The following is a 9,095-nucleotide window of genomic DNA, read 5'->3' as shown; positions in this document are numbered from 1 at the left end:
ACTTTGGTGAGGGAAGTAACGTATGCTTAATGGCCTGGTATCTGTAAGCTCCTACCACAAATATATACCCTTTATAAAAACCGACAAATTTCTGGTATTTTGTATCAGCACCCCTTTGGCTGACTAATACAGAATTTGGCCCCAAGGAGTGGGGAAGTGCTTTTGCAATTGCCAAAATGCTGGGAAGGTTTTCTAAATGGGTAAGGGGTACTTTTTGGAGGAATTGTGAGATGCTTGATGGAAAAGACATAAAGTGCTTTGAAGAGATTGTTGATAGCAATATGGATGCTAAAGAGACTTTTTATGGTGCTTTAGAAGTAAATGATGAAATTTTTATTGGAAACTGGAGGAAAGATGATCCGTGTTTTAAAGTTGCAGAGAACTTATCAAAATTAACTCCAGGTATTTTATGTAAGGCAGAATTTGAAAATGGTGAGCCTGGGCATTTAGATGAAGAACTTTCCAAAGTAAACTCAGAGAATGAAGCTTGAGTTCACCTTGCAGCTTATAGCAAAATGCTAGATGAGCAAGATAAGCCAAGAACTGAATTGTTGGGCACACAGAAAGTAGAAACTGATTCTGGAAATTTCAAGCCTCTGGAAATCAGGCTCCCAGATGAAAGTGCCCCATTGGAGGACTTCACTAAACTTGGAACTTGTAAATCAAGATGGAAGATGCAATTATATTGGAAAGACTTGTAGAAATTCTTACTGTCTGATGGCTTGGACCCCTGTTTCCTGTATGCTAAACCAACAGACTTTTTGAGAGAGCTGTATGAACAAAATCACTGACAGCCTGGAATAAAAGGGACATGGAAAGGAGAGACTGAAGGAGAAATATCTTTAAGAGGAAAGCCATGGAAGCTGAGATCTGGAATTAGGACATCACCTTGGGCCAAAGAGGGACCCCATCCATGTGTGCAGAGAGGGTGAGTTTCCTCAGCAGTTGAAGAGGGTGGATATTCCTGTCCAATATCCTGGGACAGTTTTGCTGCCCCAGGATACAGAGTGGGTGGAGCACATTCCTCAAGGATTAAGGTGGTTAAGGTGGGCACCCCACTTTTGGTACCAAGCTGTATTAGTTAGGGTCTCTAGGGAAACAGAATCAACAAGGGATATCTTTCAGTAGTACATGATTATATAAGAGTCTCTCACATAGCCATGGGGATGCACCTGTCCAGGTTCCATGCACAGGCAATGAAAGTCCAATGAAGGTTCTTGATGAGTTCTGGGAGATGTTGGCTGTCCAAAGACAAGCTGGGAAATTCTCTCTCAATGCTGGAATCATTTCCCCTTTTAAGGCATTCAGCTGATTGGGTTAAGCATCACTCTTGCTGATGGCAATCTCCCTGAGTGATGTAATTATAACCAGCTATCTATGATTTACCACTGCAGTAAAGTCAATTGTGACTAAAGTCCATAAATGCTCTTGTATTATAGTTAGCCCAGTGCTTGCTTGACTAAACAACAGAGCACAATTACCTGGCCAAGTTGACACAATATCCTAACCATCACAATGATAAATAAAATAATTTACCAAAAAATAATAGCATTTGTTAAGATTACTAGTTGTCAGTTATGGTACAATGTTCTTTTACACAATCATTTAAACTCAACAGCAACCCCATGGGGTATGTACTATCATCCCCATTTTACAGATGGGGGAACTAAGACCCAACACAGGTAAATTGCCCAAAGTCACACAGTTAAGGGGTACTGGAGTCACTTCAATTCCAGAGCATGAGTGAGCCTATTCTTACTATAAATTACTGCCTCTTGCTTCACAACACATTTCTCAACCTAAAAATATGTTTGCACAAGAGTCTTGTACTGTTAAATAGAAAATGTGTGATCATTCTCCAATTTCCACAAAAGGACACTGACATTCAGAAAAGCTACTTACCCTGTCTTGCCTAATGAATTCTTGTCTGAGAATGGCAAAGAATCCTGTTCTCTTGACTCCTAACTATGTTTTCCTACTCTCTCACAATTAAATGCCACAGCATTAATTGGGTATTTGTGTGAAAGTAACACTGCTGGTTCATATAAATGCTAAGGAATGGAACAACGCATTGTCTTGACCCTCAAGAAAAGTATGATCTCAATATACATTTTAAATTGCCTCTATGTTTCATTCCATCATTGTTTTCAACAAATGTTTACTCACCAGGTGGTATATCCAGACACTGTGCTAGGTGCTAGAAATGAAGGATGATAATGTGTTCAAGTGTTCATGGAGCATTGTCTCTGTGGATGGAGACCTACACAATAACAGAAAGAATATTGAATTCCCATCCTGGGGAGTCCTGCTACATTCTCTAATAGAATGGCATGAATCCCCCAGGAACATGGGCAGTACTTAGTGAAGGAAGACAGATCATTATGCCAAGTCCTTGACACTGATGATTATACTTATGAACCTTGTTCTTGTGAAATTGAAACTTAGCCTAGTATTATATATTGCTTAAGAGTTACCTCCTGAAAGCCTCCTTGTTGCTCAAATATGGCCTCTCTCTAAGCCAAACTCAGCATATAAATGCACTACCTTGTCCCCGGCAAGGGACATGACTCCCAGGGATGAGCCTCCCTGGCACTGAGAGATTATTACCAAATGCCAACTAGCAATGCATCTGGAAAAAGACCTTGAACAAAAGGGGGAAGTATGAAATGCAAATTAGTTTTTATGGCTAAAAGATTTCCAAGTGAGTCAGGAGGTCATTCCATTGTTTTCACTTATGCACAATTCAGGAGGATCACTTTGAGGGCTATAGTAAACAGGGCCTCAAACACTAGGGCTCCTGAGGCCTCTAAAGTCATCTAGACACTATAAGCAGGGCAGACAAGCTCAGGAATTCAGCACCCTGTCAGTGGACCTTACTTAAGAAATTATGCTCCCCAATGTAACAGAGTTAGACTCATTTATAGTTTCCCTACCCACGGTTCTTCTGTTTCTTCTATTTGAACCTATAATTAGCATTATACTTGTTAAATATATGTCTCAGAGACTTAAATCTTTAGTCTGTTCCTGTCCTGGTTGAGCCCTAAATCTCAGCAGAGCTGCAACACACACTCTCCAGTTCATAGAACTCACCCAGAACAGTTAACAAGGAGATGATGATGGGCAATGCCCATCCCAAGGAACAGAGAGTGTCTGCAACTGCAAGCAAGATAGTTCCATCCATCAATCCCATGGGATCTAAGCCCCCTCTCATTTAGAAACAGTGGGTATCACCATCCCAAAATCCTCAAGATTAGGGAATGAACAATGGACTAAAATAGACTTTTTATTCTTCTATTATAGACTTATAGACTCTAGCAATGGAAGAACTTTAATCATTCATATAAAGGCAGAGGCCACCAGAGGTTCTGAGGGGAGCGAGAGGGAAGAATAGGTGTTAACATGGAAGCATTTTTGGGACACTGGAATTGTCCTGCATGACATTGCAATGACAATACAGGCCATTATGTATTTTGTCAAAACCTTTAAAATTGTGTAGAGCAGAGTACAAACTGTAATGTAAACTATAGTCCACAGTTAGTAGCAATGTTTCAATATGTGTTCATTAATTGTAACTAACGTACCACATCAATGAAAGATGTTGATGTGGGAAAAATGTGGGACAGGGAGGGAGTGGGGTATATGGGAATCCCCTATGTTTTTATGAAACATTTATGTAATCTAAAGCATCTTTAAAATTAAAATTAAAAATCCAATAAAATTTAAAAAGCAGCAGCTCCCTTTCAGAGCCCCTAGTGTAGAAAAGAGGTGGATATAAGTACCGTTTCAACAATGGGAAAGCCAAAGTTCTGTACTCTGCCTAGGTGAAGTGGGGTGATAGGGTATCTGGGAAATCTTCCCACAAAAAGTGACTGGCAATGTGAATTTAGATGGTTAAACAGGAATTTTCCTTTTGAGCAAGGCAGGAAAAGCACCCTAGAGTTTAAAGATGCATCTGCAAAGGGCAAGAAGAGAAGGACAAGCACGGGCTATTTGGAGAGCTGATCAATATTCGTGGATCTTGACAGGCTGAGGCCTGAGAGAGGAGAGGCGAGCCCAGGAAAGGGAGGCACAGGCCAGGTTGTGAAGAGCTTTCATTAATCTGTTACGGAGGTCAGTGAGGAGCTGCTAGTTGCCAAGAAAAGATAAAATGCAAATCCCAGAAAGGATGAGGCATTTGGGGTTTGTGGGAAAGATTCCTTTCTAATCATAATAGCCACCTTTCATTCCCAAAATACAGAGTTGTTAATTTATAAGAACCTGTCAAAAAAAAAAAACCAGACCATTTCACCCTGACCAGAATGAACGGACCAATGAATCTGGGTCATCAAGATTATGGTAATCCACATCTGTGAATGATTTCCAAGACTGTATTGTGATGGCTACACTTGAACCAATTTTTTGCTGCACCATCTGTTTAAAAATGATCCTCACAGGTGAACGACCAGATGCCTCACATTTTGTCATGTACATGAGTTTTAAAAAAACAAATTAGCTTAAGAGCGGGAATTTCTGAGGGTTTTTGGATAAGGGGATGCAAATAATTATTCCCAAAGAACAAGGTGCATGACCTTCATTTAACCTGTGGAATGACATGGGGGTGCAGTGAGGGGAGTAGTGTGAGCAGGTAAAGGAGGCATGCAGGAACAAGGACAATTAAGAAAAGATGGGGAAATGAGCACTCTTTATTCCTACTTCTAAAGATGCCTTACCTGCCCTCATTTTCTGCCTTAGAAAGCAATTAGAAACCTGGATATTAGTAGATATTTTATTTTATTTGACTCTTTTGCAAAGTGTGAAGTAATGGAAAGAAGGACTGTATGTGCATGCACATGGCATGTGCACATGCATGTATGCAGGAACTTAAAGGTGCAGACCTGCAGATTTCTCTGGTTCACAGATTTTTGAAGGACTTTTTTCCCCCACCCACCAGCTAATTACCTAAGAACTAATTAGGATGTTGAACATAACAAATTGCTCCATTTCCAGAGAAAAGGGAAGAGTATAACAACGTAACATTTATTATACATAATGGATGGTGAGGAAAAAAATTGTCAGGCAAGACACTTTATTTTGTGGGTTGAAAGAGAGGAATTAGACTCAACTATTTCTGGAATATGAACTAACCTGAGAAAGGAAACCCTGTTTCCTGACTTAAGATTTTCCATGCTCAGCTTCCTACTGTGGCCTCATGGACTATAAATGATTGTTATATTCTTTACAGAGGAACAAGTAGTGGGTCAGTTTAGAGAATACCAGGCTGATCAATTTTCTGATCAAGTGATTTTTTTATAGCTCTTTCAGAATTACTCTTTTAATAAGGTTTTTGTTTCATTTTTAAGGAAAAACAACTGGGATTTTTATTCTCTAACCAAAGAAATTAAAATTCTAAAAGGACAGGCAACACCAGCTTTCCTTGTCCAGCTTATGCCTAGGAAAAAAAGTTTTAGTTCCTGCTGAAATCGAACAAAGACACAAAGCCGCAGTGTATTTTGTTCCCTTTGAAGGTCAGTCTGTAACAAGCTTGGCACCCAGGAAGCAATTCGATTCTGTTTAGGGATTGTATCTGGTAATTACACTCTCCTTAAATCTATGCCTGAGTTGTAAATCGAGAAGAAATCTTCCAGCGGCCGCCCCATGATCCTTTTTAAAAGGGTAATTTCAAAAAAGCTTAAGAACCTTCAAGGTACAGGCAATTCTTTGATATTTAGAAGGATTGCAGTGAAGTCATTAGATATAATTATGTGGAAATAAGGATTCATCCTCTATAAAAAAGTGAAACTAAATAAAATCATTCCTATTATACACTTTGTTCAAAATGGACTTGTGCATATGTATAAAACGGTGACTCTACCAAATGTTTTTTCCCCAAAGGCTGCTTTTTACTATCTCTCTGAAAGAAAACAAAACCCAGTATTTTTAGGGATTAAAAAAATGATTTTTTTAACCTTAGGGTTGAAAATTAAATAAGCAAAGTTATTTCAATCCCCCAAAAACCATATCAAGTTTTGACTCATAGTGAGAAGAGACATATTTAAACTCCACAGGAAAGAAAAGAAACAAGTGTATGCTCTCAGTGGACCTTATTCTTTCAAGTATTTTCTCCCTGGGTACCAAATTACTATTTATCAGAAATTCCTAGCATGGAAACCTGAACCAAGGATAATAAAATCCTCCACGCATAACCCTCTCCGCTCTCCCTCCCCCATGTTGATTTTGTTAATCAGTCACAGCTCTCATTTCTGGTGATTCTGGACATTACTTCACAGTCTTTCTCAACGCAGTAGAAAGCCATTGAGACTAGACCTTGAGACGTAACAAATTTGCCTCTCTGTACTAGAGCCTTCATGAACTTGGCTATTTTACTGAAGATAGTGAGCTATTCTTTCATTCTGTTCCATCCCAGTATGAGCCCCTTTTTTCATTAGACACTTCTGTATCCTCTCCTTTAGCTTCTCTTCATCCCACATTCCCTCTACTTACTTGTTCACAAGACCTAGAATCTCAAGTTCTGCCATTACTTAGAAGTATACGAGGATCCACAGAGCAAGAAAGAAAATTAGCAAAATACTGCTATTCTATAGTTCATATTTTGTAGTAATTTAAAATAAAGTGAACTTCACATTTACTTACCATAATAGCTCTGCTGGAGCCATCAAGGTGTGTGTGAGTTTGAGGTTGATGATATTGTAATATGATTTGGGGAATATCATTTGTGGACAAAGACAGGTGCAATTATTCTATAGCATTTTTAAGCATTTTCCAATAGATGTTTCATTGAACACTTGGAAGATGGTAAAATCTGTTCTAATTGAACAGTGGAATCTGAAAAATTTAGTTTTGTACATAGGACTTCTCTAGGCAATGGAAAGAAGACTAGCACTCCACTGGCGGCATTTACATATTCTACTGATTACCTCGAAAAACCATCAAAATGCTTTCATCTTGAAAATATTAAGGCAGTTTTGCTGCCTCAGGTTTGTATAAGAAGAGAGGAGGGTTGATATTTCCATAAGAGATTCAAAAATTCTGGGCTGGCTCCCCTGATTGCTTTGCCTGATACAATTAGAAAAAGAAAAGAGATATAATTTAGGCAGAAATTAGTCTTTAAAGAATTTCTAGGATATAAGCACTCTGAAAGAATTTGGGTTTGTTTCATTGTTTGCTTTTCTTGTTATTGTTTGTTTGGGGGGGTGGGATTGGGTTCACTAATTTATGATGAAATACCTGGGCATTTGTCAGAAATTCTCAACACATCTGAAACCTGCTCTTTATCTGGCCCTCTAAGGCACTGATAAAATTTGTGTCCATAATAACTCAAAATAATTCATGCATCTTCCTGGAAAGATTGCATGAAAAAAAATCCTTTAAACTCTTTTATTTTATTTTATAGTTCTGCTTAAATGACTTAAAAGTAAATTATTTTGTACTTAAAAAAAAACAACAACAAAAAACCATCTCTAAAAGTCACAAGGGCAACATGTACCAATCACTCTTGAGCAGAACTGAAAAAACAATACCTCTTTGCCTTCAGACTATAGGCCTGGGATGGTGAATAGTAATAAGCTGTTAAGAGTTCCACAAAATAAGAGGAAATGTTTAAGTGGTCACTTAAAAGCTTTCCCTGAAACAGAACTTGACACAAGGTTAAGTTCTTCTGTTACAACCAGGTAAGGACTTGGAGATAGCCACTAAGATAATTAAATAATGTTTGCTAAGAGTTAAAGTGATGAGATAAGTAGTTGACACTTAGTTTTTCTTGTCCACTTGGTTTCAATAACCGAGAAATATTTAATGAGAATGAGGGGGGAAAGTGCTTGGATAAGGATTTATTCTTTTCCTCAAGGAATTCAGTCTTCTCCAAACAAATATATCCAGTTATAAATATATCAAGGTAAGTCACAGGATATTCACCCATGGGTATTTATGGAGCTATGGAAGATGACAAGGAAAAAAACACTAACTTTCTAAGAATAACTGTTTGTGCTTTTCAGTTTTCTCCAAGTCTATACTTTCTGGGATCATTTCTAGAGTTTATTACTAGAGAAGATTCTCTAAATGTGTAGATCACCCTAGAATAAAGTTAAAAAAAAAAACAAAAACATGAAACTTCAGAGAACAGTGAACCCTAAGTTAAACTACAGGCTATAGTTAATAGTACAATTATTAAAATGGGCAAATGTGCTTTCAGCAATTATAAAAATTTAACAAATGCATTACACCAATGCAAGGTGTTAATTACGGGGTGATATATGGGAATGCTATATTCTATGCATGATTTTTCTGTAAACCCACAACTTCTCTAATAAAAAATTTTAAAAAAGTAAAGAGTAAAAAGAAAAACACTTTATCCATGAGAATTAATTTTTAAACAATGTTTGACTTGCAAGGTTTTTGTTTACACCTTTAAATAAAGTTAGACCTATTTAATATTAGTACTGTAAAAACTCCTTTTCGCTAAGGTGGAAAATCAAAGCCATTGAATATCTTTCCCATATACAGTAGCCATAATTTTTTTTATTTATAGTCTCTGTTAAGAATATGAGAGCATCTTCATAGCTAAGAACTGGAGTTGGGATTTGTATACCAAGGATTCCATTCCCTGCTTCCTAATAATGCTCCATCTAAGATTATGCTTTCTATAGTAGCCTGTTTCCTAGACTCTAGTATACTCAAGAATGTACCTTATAAATTAAACCAAAATTAATTTCTCTTTTGACTGAGAACAAACAGAAATAGTTGAGTTGACTATGGTGACAAACTCACAGAACATCAATACTGAGGTGAGAGTCTGTAGAGGAATACCCAAGTGGAATGAGAAGCCCTGATTTCAAGCCCCACATAATTAATTCAATTTGTTCAGTAAGTCTCAAGTTTTATGAGCCAATCTCTTCATCTGTAAAATTGGGAAAGAAGATTACATGGTCTCTTGCATAACTTTTAAAATAGGGAGACTTTAAGCCTAAAGGAAGAAAGAGAGAATCCTGCTGCACCCATCTTATCTGACACTCTATTTGCCCCCCTCATGCTCCTGAACTTTTAGAGTGTTATGTTGTTTGTGTTTTACTCTTAATGGCTGGGGTGGCAGATTAATGTAA

General features: G+C 37.7%; 1 pseudogene; it reads left to right on the top strand.

Moving 5' to 3' along the window:
- The first annotated feature begins 7,999 nt into the window (after positions 1 to 7,999).
- LOC111767091 (small nucleolar RNA U3) lies at positions 8,000 to 8,076 on the top strand (annotated as a pseudogene).
- Positions 8,077 to 9,095: the final 1,019 nt, after the last annotated feature.

This window comes from Dasypus novemcinctus, chromosome 6 (assembly GCF_030445035.2).
Source record: "Dasypus novemcinctus isolate mDasNov1 chromosome 6, mDasNov1.1.hap2, whole genome shotgun sequence".
In the NCBI taxonomy this organism is placed as follows: Eukaryota; Metazoa; Chordata; class Mammalia; order Cingulata; family Dasypodidae; genus Dasypus; species Dasypus novemcinctus.
The sequence above is the reverse complement of the archived record's forward strand: the minus strand, read 5'-3'. Positions and strand labels throughout refer to the sequence as shown.